At 43.9% G+C, this 13,724-nt stretch overlaps 1 pseudogene; it reads left to right on the top strand.

Moving 5' to 3' along the window:
• Positions 1-388: 388 nt before the first annotated feature.
• On the top strand, positions 389-11,869 carry LOC148220318 (uncharacterized; annotated as a pseudogene).
• The last annotated feature ends 1,855 nt before the right edge of the window (positions 11,870-13,724 follow it).

Below are 13,724 nucleotides of genomic sequence, written 5' to 3'. Positions count from 1 at the left end.
AAGTGGATAAACTGTAGTTGGCAGCCAATATGACTTGTAGCCTTTTGGTTCTGCTGGCATTTATGTTGAATTATTATAATGTGTGGCATAATAAACATAATAGTGAAGTTTCTATTATGATCTACCTGTTTATAAGCTCAGACTTTAAAAAAAAAGTGGAATTAAAAGAACAGCATATTGAAAGCTGTATTCACTCCTCTGGAATTCAGAGCAATTCCTAGATGAAAGTTTGATATGGAGTGTTCTACAGATGGTATTTTTAATAGCAAAGTATTTCATTTTATAACTTTGAAAAGCACTGAGTGCTGGTTGGATTCCTCAATCTGCTCCACGAGGTGTCGGCTAAAACAAACCTCACTTGAAATGTTTCTATACCATTGCACACAGCATGAGGAACAAACAAGACGAGCTCAAGGCTTTGGCCCAGTCCCAGAGATTTGACATCATTGGCATAAGTAAAACCTGGTGGGATAAGTCCTGTGACTGGTGTGCCCTGATGTATGGTTACAGGCTCTTCAGGAGGTTAGGCAAGGCAGGTGAGGCAGAGAGGTGGCATTGTATGTGATGGAGGGACTGGAATTTATGGAGTTCGCATTTGGCAATGGCACAGTTGAAAGAGCCTCTGGGTAAGAATCAAGGGATGAAAAAGTAAAGTGGATGTCATTGTGGGAGTCTACTATGGACCTCCTAGCCAGGATGATGACACCGATAAATTATTCTTCAAGGAACTAAGGGATACCTCCAAGTCAGCTGCCCTTGTCCTTACGGGGGACTTCAACTTGACAGAAATTAACTGGGAACACCACACAGCTGATACAAGCCAGGCCAGAAGATTCCTAAAAAACCTGGATGACAACTTTATGGTACAGGTACTAAGGGAGTCAACTAGGAAAGATGCCCTCCTTGATCTGCTGCTCATCAACAGAGAGGATCTCATGAGTGAAGTGGTGATTGGCAGTCATCTTGGCCACAGCAACCACAAAGCAATCGAGTTTAAAATCTCTGGTGACAGGAGGAAAAGTGCCACCAAAACCTCATCCCTGGACATGAGGAGAGCAGACTTCAGGCTGCTCAGGGAACTAGTGAGTAAAGTTCCCTGGGAAAATGCTTTTGAAGGTGCTGGAGTCCATCAGTGGTGGGCATATTTTAAGTACCATCTCCTAAGGGCACAGGGACAGGCAATTCCCAAATGTTGGAAGTCAAACAGGCGAGGCAGAAGGGCAGCTTGTCTGGGCAGGTATCTTCTTTTGGAGCTAAGGCCAAAAAGGAAGGTGTATGGTCAATGGAAATAAGGTCAGGTGACATGGGAGAAATACAGAGATGCTGGTTGCCACTGTAGGGACAAAATTCATGCAGCCAAAGCTCAACTGGAGTTGAAGCTGCCAGATATGTGGGGAACAACAAAAGGAGGTTTTCTAAATATGTCAATAACAAAAGGCAGTGCAAAAATAACATTGGTCCATTATAAGATGAGGATGGTCACCTCGCAAACAGGGACAAAGGCAAGGCAGATGTGTTTAATGCTTTCTTTGCCTCTGTCTTCAGCCCTGATGATGGGCTCTGGGACCCCAGAGTGCTGAGCTGGAGGACCATGACTCTGAGAATCTTAAACCCTCAGTTAACCCTGAAATTCTGTAGGATCTGCTGCTCCAGCTGGATCCCTATGTCTGATTCATCCAAGAATAGTCAGAGCTGCTGATGTCATCACAAGGTCTCAATGATTTCTGAAAGGTCCTGGGAATCTGGAGAGGTCCCACCTGACTGGAAGTTGTCCTAATTTTCAAGGAGGGAAAGAAGGAGGACCTCAGAAACTACAGGCATATCAGTCTCACTTCAGTGCCTGGTAAAGTTATGGAGAAGATTATTCTGGGAGCTACTGAAAAACACCTGAAAGACAATGAAGTCATTGATCACAGCCAGCACAACTTCATGAGGGGAAAGTCCTGCTTGTCAAACCTGATTTCCTTTTATGTCAAGGTTACCGACCTAGTTGATCAAGGCAAGCCAGTTGATGGAATCTTTTTGGATTTCAGTAAAGCTTTTGATACTGTCTCTTACAGGATCCTTATGGACAAAATGTCCATCCCACAGATGGATAAACACATCATGTGATGGGTGAGCAACTGGCTCCTGGGTCAGGATGTATGTACAGACTGGGAAATGGGAGGCTGGAAAGCAGTGCCACAGAAAGGGACCTGGGGGTCCTGGTTGATGGAAAGTTGAATATGAGTCAGCAGTGTCCAGGCATCCAGGAGGGCCAACCCTGTCCTGGGGTTCATCGGTCACAGCATCGCCAGCCAGTGAAGCAAAGGGATTGTTCGCCTCTGCTCTGTGCTGTTGAGGTCTCACCTCGAGTCCTGGGGGCAGTTTTGGGCACCACAATATAAGAAAGGTATAAAGCTATTAGACAATGTCCAAAGAAGGGCAAGGAAGATGGTGAAGGGTCTGAAGGGGAAGCCATATGAGGAGTGGCTGAGGGCACTTGATCTGTTCAGCCTGGAGGAGACTGAGGGGGTGACCTCATTGCATTCCACAACTTCCTCGTGAGGGGAAGAGGAGGGCCAGACACTGATCTTTGTGGTGACCAGTGACAGGATGCGAGGGAATGGCCTGAAGTTGTGTCAGGGGTGTGGGAACTGTGCCAGACACCTGGCATCCTGACCAAGATTGGAACAAGAAAATGTTAACCCTAAGGGTCCTGCAAAATTGTGTTCTTGCTGAGGGATGCTATGGAATCTCATTCCTTGGTGGAACACTGTCATATGAATAGGACCCTGTGGCTTATTGTAATTGAAAACAATCACATGCATGGAATGCTTGAGGCATGTTACAAAATTAGCAAGAGGCCCTAGGGACCAATGAGAAGGCAATTGTTTATCTGTAACAAGATTAAATAAAAGGGAGCGCACATGAGAAAGGAGACAGATGAGGGGAAAAAGCAATACCTGCCGAACCCAACACTATAACACCATATCAGCGTGTTTTCTTATCATCACCAATGTATGTTTAATTTTGCATTTAGGTCTTTCTTTGAATTTAAACCCATCACCAACACGGGGGAGGTTTAAGTTGGATATTAGAAAAAGGTTCTTCACCCAGAGGGCGGTTGAGTACTGGAACAGGCTCCCCAGGGAAGAGGTCACACCACAAAGCCTGACAGGGTTCAAGAAGAATTTTGACAATGCTCTCAGGCACATGGTGTGACTCTTGGGGATGGTCATGTGCAGTGGTAAGAGTTGGACTTCAATGATCCTTGTGGGTCCCTTCCAATTCAGCATATTCTGTGATTCTATGATTTTGTAATGTGGCATCAATAACATAGATATTGGGATTGAGTGCATCCTCAGAAGGTTTGTAGATGACATCAAGCTGAGTGGTGCAGTTGATTCTCTAGAGAGAAGGAATACCATCCAGAGGGCCCTTGACAGGCTTGAGAAATGGGCCTATGTGAACCTCACAAAGTACAAGGCCACGTGCAAGTTCCTGTGCCTGAGTAAGGTCAATCCCGAGTTTCAATACAGACTGGGGATGAATGGATTAAGAGTAGCCCTGCAGAGAAGGACTTGGGGATGCTAGTAGATGAAGAATTGGATATGAGCTGTCATTGTGCGCTTGCAGCCCAGAAAGCCAATCCTGGGTTGCATCAAAATAAGAGTGGGCAGCAGGCTGAGGGAGATGGTTCAATCCCTCTACTACCTGGAGGACTGCATCCAGCTCTGGGGTCCTCAGCACAGCAAAGACACGGACCTGTTAGAACGTGTCCAGACGAGGGCCACAAAAATTATCAGAGGACTCCAGCACCTCTCCTATGAAGAAAGGCTGAGTGAACTGGGGTTGTTCAGCCTGGAGAAGAGAAGGATCCAGGGAGATCTTATTGCAGCCTTTCCATCTATAAAGGGGGCTAGTAAGAAATACAGAGACTTTTTATCAACACCTGTAGTGACAGGGCAAGGGGCAATGGTTTTAAACTGAAAGAGGGTAGATGTAGCTTTGATATAAGGAAGAATATTTTTGATGAGGGTGATGAGACACTGGGACAGACTTCCCAGAGAGGTGATAAATGCCCCATTCCAGGAAACATATACAGTCAGGTTGGAGGGAACAACTTGATCTAGTGAAAGATGTTCCTGCCCATAGCAGGGGGGTTGGACGAGATGATCTTTAAAAGTCCCTTCTAATCAAAACCATTCTATGCTTCTATGACTAAAATTACCCATCACAGATAACAAATTGCATTGTGATAGCTTGTCAATTATACTTTAGAGTTAGCTGTTGAACTAATTTTTGTCTTTGTGTCTGTCAGTGTGATAGTATGCGATTAATATCTAGTAATAATCTGTCTTGAAATTTGCTGTATATGTTGTGTTGGCTGATAGATACCCATGAATTTGATTAGTTAATTGTTTCTTTGGTATCTATTACAATCACTTCTACCACTGATTGCAGCCCTTGTCCTTTTTCTGTTTCTCAGACTATTTATTTTCTGTATCTGTAACTCTTTCTGCTACCTTATGTTTCAAGTTCTCAGCTGCCTGTTTCTCTTGTGATCTTTCAGGTTTAAAATATTCTTGCTTTCAAGTAATCAACTTCAAGGTATTTTCTGACTGCCATTATCAAATTCTGCAGCTCCCTGCTGAGTGGCTCTTTTTACTGTAATGATAAAACCAATCCAAGCTTTTTAATCTAAGGATTTTGTGAGATGGCTATTCATAAAATCAGCATGCCCCACTATATTCAGGTGGAACCAACAGTTACACCAGAATTAACCATGTGAGGTTCAGAAAACACAAGCCTCTGATGGACCTCACCAAAGTGCTGTTTGCCAAAGGGATCACGAGTCCTGGATCCATTTGGGTTGACTTGTGTGAGTAGCTACCAGCCAACATAACTCTGTACCTACACAGAGCTAAGGGCTGTCCTAGAATGCTTAGTGACATGGGACACATCCTAGTTCTAGAGCAGACTACTGGTTTGATTTTTACATAAATTGTCACCCTCTTATGTTGGAGTCGTGATCCTTTTGGGTTACTAACCTGGTACTACCTGTAGTTTCTTTTCCTTTGCCTTACTGACAAATGGGGGGCATAAAGCCTGACACTACAAAAGAGTCAACATATCTACACTCCAGGATCATCCAGTACTGTTCTGTACTGGTTTGAAAGCAAAACCAGTGAGAAACTCCAAGTCAGAAATACAATTTAATAGAAAAAAAGAAAGAGAAAAAATAAAATACATGCAATAGCACAAAAAAACCCCACTGACAGAGTCAGAATACAACCTGACACCCTGTCAGTCAGGGTGTTGCTAGCAGTCCAATTAAATGGTGGCTGCAGTCCTCCTGGAGTGACAGATGCTTCAGTTGACGCAGTGGTCCTGTAGAAGGGTGCAGTTTTCCTCCGAAGGTCCAGTGATGATGTGGAAAGGTCGGATTTTCCTCTGGGATCCAGTGGAAAAAGGCTGCCTTGGTGTTCCAAATTTCAGTTTTTATCTAGGTAGGAAATGTTTGGCTCCTGCCCCTGGCTGGAGCATCTCCCAGTGGGATGATGTAATTTTATCAGTCATGTAGTGGGACTCAATGGCCCATTAACAGAAGATATCTCCTGGAGGAAGGATGGGTTGTGGAAAAGATAAAGAACATTGCCCCACATGTTTTTTAACAGATGGCTCATTAGCAGAGGATATCTCCCGCAGGGATAAGGATCACTGCCCCACCTCGTTTCAATGGATGGTGATAGAATACATGCTTTTGGACACATCTTTACATTGTTACCCGGGACATGTTCTTTAGTTGTCTTTGGGCTGAGCCTGAAACAACTAGCTTCCTTTCATGTCTGAAATGCTCAGATGATGGCAAAGCCAATAACATAGATCAGGAGGAGGAAGTGGAACTGCTCTCTAAGATTCTACTGTTGGAAAAGCAAGTGTCAAGTTACTGTAGTTCATCTGTTCTGTTGACTCTATATTCTCCAGCTACCTTACCTTTCCCTCCTCTTGTCTATTGAATCTTGCTTTCCTTGGTAAGGAAAAGTAGCCTATCATATTTTAGCTCACCTGCTTTTCCCTTGGATCCAATTATGTGTGAGGGCAAAAGGAAAAGAGGTGAGTCCGAATTTATGCTGTTTGCTATCTGGTACCTGAAATTTGTCATGGATATCTTGATTTGTGACAGGAACAGAACATAAAATCAACAAAATGGGGCTTAAGTGGAGTCACCTTCAGCGCCTGTATATAAGCAAGGAAATGCCTACAAGGCACCATTGTGGACAAATCCCTTAAAACACTGTCTAGGATGTCAACATGATGGGATGCCTCTTGAAAATGCCTGTTCACTAATGCACACAGCATGGAGAATAAACGCAAGGAGTTATAGACCTGTGTGCAGTTGCATGGCTATAATCTTGTTGGGATCATGGAGACATGGTGGGATTGCTCCCATGACTGGAGTGTTACAATGGAAGGAGACAGTCTCTTCAGGAAGGACAGGCTAGGAAGATAGAGCAGTTTGAGTGCTTGGAGCTCTGCCTGAGGACAGATGAGGAGCCACCTGAGAGCTTATGAGTAAGGATTATAGAGAAGGTGCATAAGGGTGACACTGTAGTGAGTGTCTGCTCTACATCACCTGACCAAGAAGAACAAGGAGATGAGGCCTTCTACAGACTTCTTGAAGTAGCTCCATCTTTTCAGGCCCTGGTACTCATGAAGGACTTCAGCCATGCCAATACCTTCTGGAGAGACAACATAACAGGGCATAAGCAATTCAGGCAGTTCCTGGAGATCATCAGCAATTTCCTCCTCCAAGTGGTAGAAGAGATGAGGAGAGAGATCTGCTGGACGGTATACTCACCAACAAGGAGGGACTTCTTGGGGATATGAAAGTTAAAGCAGCCTTGGCTGTGGTGACCATGGAGTCAGGTGGAGTTCAGGCTCCTGAGAGAAGGGAGCAGGACAAAAAGCCAGATCACAACCCTGGACTTCAGGAGAGCAGACTTTGGCCTCTTCAAAGGTCTGCTTGGAAAAGTCCCATAGGATAACACCCTGGAGGGAAGAATTAATATTAAAAGATCACTTCCTCCAAGTTCAAGAGAACTTCATCCCAATGAGCAGTAATTCAGCCAAAAATACTAGTAGGCCTATGTGGATGAACAACGAGCTGCTAGCCAAAGTCAAACACAAAAAGGAAGCATACAGAGGGTGGAAGCAAGGATGGGCAACCTGGGAGGAATACAGAGACATTGTCTGAGCATGCAGGGATGAGGTTAGGAAAGCCAAAGCCCAAGTAGAGTTGAATCTGGCCATGGATTTAAAAGGCAACAAGAAGGGCTTCTATAAGTACATAGGTGACAAAAGGAAGGCTGGGGAAAATGTGAGCCTGCTGCTGAATGAGACAGTGGACATTGTGACACAAGACAGAAAAGACTGAGGTACTGAATGCCTTCTTTGCCTCAGTCTTTCCTGGCAAGATCAGCCTTCAGGAATCCCAGAGACCAGAGACCAGAGGTAAAATCTGGAGCCAGGAAGATGTATCCTTGGTGGAAAAGGATCAGGTCAGGGAATACTTAAGCAATCCGGACATACGTAAGTCTACAGACCCTAATGGGATACACCCATGAGCGCTGAGTGAGCTGGCAGATAACACTGAGGCCACTCTCAATAATCTTTGCTTGATCATGGCAATTGGGAGAGATGTCTGAGGAGTAAAGGAAAACAAATGCCACTTGGTTGTGAGTTAACCTTTGAAAGCACCACACAGCTGCTCACTTATTCCCCCTGCAGTGGGATGGGAAAGACAATCTGAAGGGTAAAAGGCAGAAAGCACGTGGATCAAAATAAAGACAGTTTAATAGGGAAAGCAAAAGCTGCCCACACAAGGAAAGCAAAATAATGAATTCATTCACTCATTCCCATCAGCAATCAGATGTTCAACTGTTTCCAGGAAAGTAGGGCTTCATCATGCCTAACAGTTACTTGGGAAGACAAACAACATACCTCCAAATATCGCTTTCCTCCTTACACACAGTTTTTATTGCTGAGCATGATGTCATATAGTCTGAAATATCCCTTTGGAAAGTTGGGGTCAGCCGTCCTGGCTGTGTCCCAACTTCTTGTGCCTGAATCATAGCCTGAGTGGAACAATATTATTGTTACTGGAACTTTGAGGAAAATTCAAGCAACTACTGTCTTGGATTATGGAAAGGGTGGAGATTGACAGATGATTAAATCAAATCATCTTATGACCCTGTAAACAGTGGTCCTGAGTGAGGCTCTTTGAGCTCTCCTGGGCTGCAGTGGGCTGCACCAGTATCTCAATTTCAGAGCTAGCGAGCTCTCAATTTTGTGATACTCAGAGGACTGCTTACAAAAGCTGACAATAAGGCTTGGGCTGATACCCTCTACTCCTCAAGGCTCAACCCTTTCCCTGTTGAGAAATGCAGACATTCGATGTGAATATTTCACTGAAATTGAGAGGAATTTTTAACAGGTGTATACCTTTGCAAATACTTATTTTTATCTGTGTGCATGCATATGTTAATTGATTTAAATGCCCTATAGCAAGTGGAATATAAATATTGCCCTCTCAGATCTATAATTGTTACTGCTGTATAACTTGTTACTGTGTAAATCCTATTGAATAATTTTGTAAATGTTAAATTAGTCAATGATTAAGTGCTGCTAAATACTTTAGACATAAACCATTGATCAAGTCTGAGGCTAAGTTTGACAAGGGGGTCTACTCTGAACCTTGTGAATCTATGTGAGGGTCTCTCTTACCCCTTTGCACCCTTACCCTTTTTCATCCTTACACTTTGGCATCCCCGGTCTCCGCATAACTCATTTTAGATTGATTCTAATCTGATTTTCCTTTGTGTGCACTGTCCATGTAGTAAGTAATAGAGTGAACTTTGCTGTGGAAATTGAGGTGGACAGGGAGCTGGCTTCACCTGCAGATGCAGAGAGCTTCAGCTTCAAATCCTGGGAGACCTAGCTAGGAGGAAAGACATCCTTTTCCATTGTGGTGACACAATAGAGAAAAGAGTTGTCCCATAGGAACTAATATGTTAACTAGATTGTTCCAAATAAAGTGTTGTTCTTGGTTTTGAGATATGGTTGGCTAATTGCCAGCTACATATATAGTTCTGTTCTTTATCCTCGTTATTGATTGGATCCTGTACCCTCTACCTCATCTATATACCTCTGTGCTTTCCGGGTTTCAGGGTCGTTGGAAGTTGTCTCTTGGTACCATGTGGTTTCTACGTTTGTTATTTTTACGTTAAAAGTTCTTTGTTTTGAGGCAACTCCATCGTTCCCATCTCTCTATATTTTTGCCACAAACTCCCCGGCTGGGTTGGTTCTGTTGTGTGGCCACTTGCAGCGGTCATACTTTGCCATGAACTTTGTCACATTTTCAGATTTATATTAAACCTGCTTTTGCTGATACCTTTGCTAGTGATTCTTTAAGCAACTCACTCATTCACAACATACCCTCAGTCTACACTCTGTTAGGGCAGTGTGAGAAACAAAAGGTCTTGAGATGCGTAAGCACTGTTCAGTAATAACTAAAGTATGGGGGATTTCTCAAAATTGTTTTGATCATAAATCCAAAACACAGCACCATACAAACTACCATGAAGAAAATTAACTGTAGCATAGTGTCTTGGTTTGAAAGACAGGTATTTGCTAAGGAAAGGCAAGAACCCCTTTTCTGAGATGCAGAGTGCAACCCCCTCCCTTCTAATTATTATAGTTTCAAATCAGAGGCTTTCAGGCAGAAGATATGGGGATAGGAATAACAGTTCTTTACTGATATCAAATAAGGCAAAACAACAGAAACAACAGCTATAAAAATTGACGACAAAACAGAACAGTATAGCTCAGTTCTAGTCCGTTTTGGTCACAGACTCCCTCTCCCTGCGCTCAGTTACCAGTGCTGTGGGCAGAGCAGGTCCAGCGCAGCTGAAGGGGGCTGGGTGATGGCGGCGGTGGCCCAGGTGTGAGAGGGATGGAGGAGCGACTCCCCCCTCACGGTGTCGGTCGTGGTGCTTGGCAGAGTGTCCGGAGATAGTAGGATGAGGCGGGAAAGCAACAGAGTGATGTCTGACAGCAGGGAACGTGGCTCTTGGCACTGGGATGGCAGGGAGGATGCTAGATAGGAGCTCCAGCCCTCTTCCTTCCACTCCACCAGCAAGCGAGAGAACAAGAGCCAGAGACCCCAGGCTCCTGTCTCACCTTTCCTTTTCCAATCTTCCCCTATCCCCCTCCCCTTCGAGAGAAAACTATTGCTACTAAGGTGTAGCCACAAATACTTCGCATAACAATGGGAAAAATTCCACAGAAAGAAAAAGGAACAATTCAACCCCCAACACCTAGCCGAAAACAGTACATGCTCTTTTTTCCAAGTAGGGCAGGAAGGAGGACCTAGGGAACTATGGACTGGTCAGCCTCACCTTGATCCCTGTGAAGGTGATGGAGCAGCTAATCCTGGAAATCAATTCCAGGTACGAGAAGGACAAGAAGATCATCAGGATTTGTCAGCATGGCTTTACCAAGGGCAAGTCATGCTTGACCAACTTCATAAATTTCTGTAATGAAATGACTGGCCTGGTAGATGAAGGATGAGCAGTGGATATTGACTGCCTTGACTTGAGTAAGGCCTTTGACACTGTCTCCCACAAGATCCTGTATGGATCTTGTAAAGAAACTGTATGAGCTGGATGAGCAGATAGTGAGGTGGATTGAAAACTGGCTGAATGACTGGGCCCAGAGGGTGGTGATGAGTGGCACAAAGTGCAGTTGGATACCAATGATTAGCTGTCTACCCCAGGGGTTAATACTGGGTCCAGTCCTGTTCAGCATCTACATTAATGATCTGGATGATGGGGCAGAGTGTACCCTCAGCAAGTTTGCTGATGGCACAAAAGTGGCTGATATGCCAGAGGTCATGCTGTCATCCAGAGGGACTTGAACAAGGTGGAAGAATGGGCTGACAGGAACCTCAAGCAGTTCAACAAGGGAAGAGCAAAGTCTTGCACCTGGGAAGAAACAACCCCATGCACCAGTACATGCTGGGGGCCAACATGCTGGAAAGCAGCATGGTAGAAAAAGGCCTGGGGGTCCTAGTGGACACCAGGTTGAACATAAGCCAGCAAAGTACCTGTATTGGGTCTGGCTGGGATGGAGTTCACTTTTCACATAACAGCGCTCACAGTGCTGTGCTTTGTATTTGTCGCTAGAAAGGTGTTGATACACCAGTGTTTTGGCTACTGCTGAGCAGTGGTCCCACAGCAACAAGGCTGTCTCTCTAAAGCCCCCACCCTCAAATGCAAGTAGGCTGGGAGTGGGCAAGAGGTTGTGAGGGGACAGACAGGACAGCTGACCCCAGCTGACCAAAGAGATATTCCATACCATGAGGTGGTGTTCAGCAATAAAAGAGAAGAGAAAGGAGGAGGAAGGGACATTTGTTATTAAGTCATTTGTCTTCTGAAGCAACCACTCTGCATACTGAGGCCCTACTTCCCAGGAAGTGGCTGGATATCACATGCTGATGGGAAGAAGAGAAAATTTTCTTTTTCCTTTGTTTCCATGTGTGGCCTTTGCTTTTCTTATTAGACTGACTTTATCTCAACCCATGAGTTTTTCATCTTCTTTTCTTCACCCAGTCTCTCTGAGAAGAGTGATCTTGCTGATAGAGTGGCTTGGTGAGCACCTGGTGGCAGAAAAAAGGGTAAATGGTGTCCTGGGCTGCATTAGAAGGAATGTTGTCGACAGGTCGAAGGAGGTGATCCTTCTTTATTTAGCACTGGTGAGGTCACACCTGGAGTCCTGTGTCCAGTTATGGACTCCTCAGTATGAGAGATATGGAGCTACTGGATAGTCAGATGAAGGGCCACAAAGATGATTAAGGGACTGGAGTATTTATTCTACGAGGAAAGGATGAGACAGACAGCTGGGACTGTTTAGCCTAGAGAAGGTTCCGGATGGAACTCATCAATGTATATAAATACCTGGAGGGAGGGTGAAAACATGATGGAGCCAGGCCCATTGATTGGACAAGAGGCAATGAGCACAAGTTGAAACACAGAAGGTTCCATCTGAACATCAGGAAACACTTTTTTACTCAGTGATGCCTTGGGTTTTAGCTTTTATATTTTTCAGATCTTCTGCTGCTTGACGTGTAACTCTGAAACTTCATGTTGGGTGTTAGTGTGTTCTCAGGGTAGTTGGACAGAACAATCCCTTCCCAGCTAGAGAATCAAGGACAACCAAAAAACATAAACAACAGGAAAGGGAAGGGGGCACGCCAGGGGGTCGAGACTTCATAACCTGAAGCTGTGGTTGCACAATTGACCCCAATGTATGGATGAACCAAAACTTATAAAAGTGTGGGAACTCATGACCAGGATCCATCTTGGATTCAACCTGGGTGCAGCCCTGGCCAGGCTCTTGTACTGCCCAAGGTGTATCCTTTTAAGGTCTTTGAATAAATACCCATTTTATTCCTTTTAACTCTGTCTAGTGTCTGTTCCAGATCAGCCTTTCTAGGCATCATGAAGGTGACTGAGCTCTAGAATAGGTTACCCAGAAAGCTTGTGTAATCTACGTACTTGGAAATGTGAAAAAGCCTTATGGACATGAACTTGGACAACTCTCTCTAGGTGGCCCTGCTTGAGCAGGGGCATTGGACTAGATGACCTTCAGAGGTGTCTTCCAACCTCAACCATATTATTGTTGTTCCTATTTTTCAGAGATTAAGAGCAGAAAGATTCTGTAAAAAAACTCTTGAAGAGTTCCGATGTGTACAAGCAGAGGAGAGCCAACTCACAGATACAGGTAAGAGACAGAAAAGGGGATTAAATGTTTCTTTTCTAATATGCACAGAGGTCTTCCACAGAATAATGGATATGTCTTTTTTTAGCAGATAATAAACCTAAAATTCAGCTAAACTAAAAAACCACTTCTGGTATTAATTTGCTTTCAAATGCTTATGAACTCATGAAACTTTCAGTTTGACTGAAAGTCTTCATGCTTAGGGACTTCCCAAATATGTTGGGTTCAGAAAATGTTTCTCCCTACCCCAGGAATTTGATTTCTGAGTAGTCATGGTCAACATCTCTCCCATTTACAAAGAATATTATGTAACTATTTCCTGATGCCTACAGGATTGTTCATATGTTGTAATTTATTTCAGTTTATATACTGCAAGAAATCATCCACCACAAAATCACTATTCCAGAATTAGTGAAAATAAGAACAGTGATTGTTCTCCAAATTGTGTTGTGCTTATCTTTCCTTCTTGTTAGAGGCCTGACATTTGTATTATTTCCCAGTTACTCAAGGGTGTTACTCTAAATCTATCAACTTGCAGAACAAAGTTTATTCCTGATCTTTTAAAAGGAAGTTACTGTTCTTCCTGGTAAAGGTTTTCTTTTCCTCACACTGCACCGATGCCCCTGGGAAGCCATGAGTCTTCAGACAGTCTAGCAGAGGAAATTGTTACTCCTGAAATCAAGTAAGTTAACTCATATTTTTATTCTGCCTAAGGCTTAGAATGTGCACATAAATGACCATTCCTATCTGTTTCTCAGTCTTTGAAAGAATTCCAGGATTCGTATTTGTTCTTCTCCTTCACTTTGGATTTCCGTACAACAGAACCCTTTATGCTTATAGACAAGATTCACTTGATCTCTCTCAAATTTGTCTTGTTTCAAAAGGAGAAACAAATAAATCCT

The sequence above is a fragment of the Sturnus vulgaris genome, chromosome W, assembly GCF_052056855.1.
Source record: "Sturnus vulgaris isolate bStuVul1 chromosome W, bStuVul1.hap1, whole genome shotgun sequence".
In the NCBI taxonomy this organism is placed as follows: domain Eukaryota; kingdom Metazoa; phylum Chordata; class Aves; order Passeriformes; family Sturnidae; genus Sturnus; species Sturnus vulgaris.
This window is presented reverse-complemented; position numbering and strand designations above follow the sequence as displayed.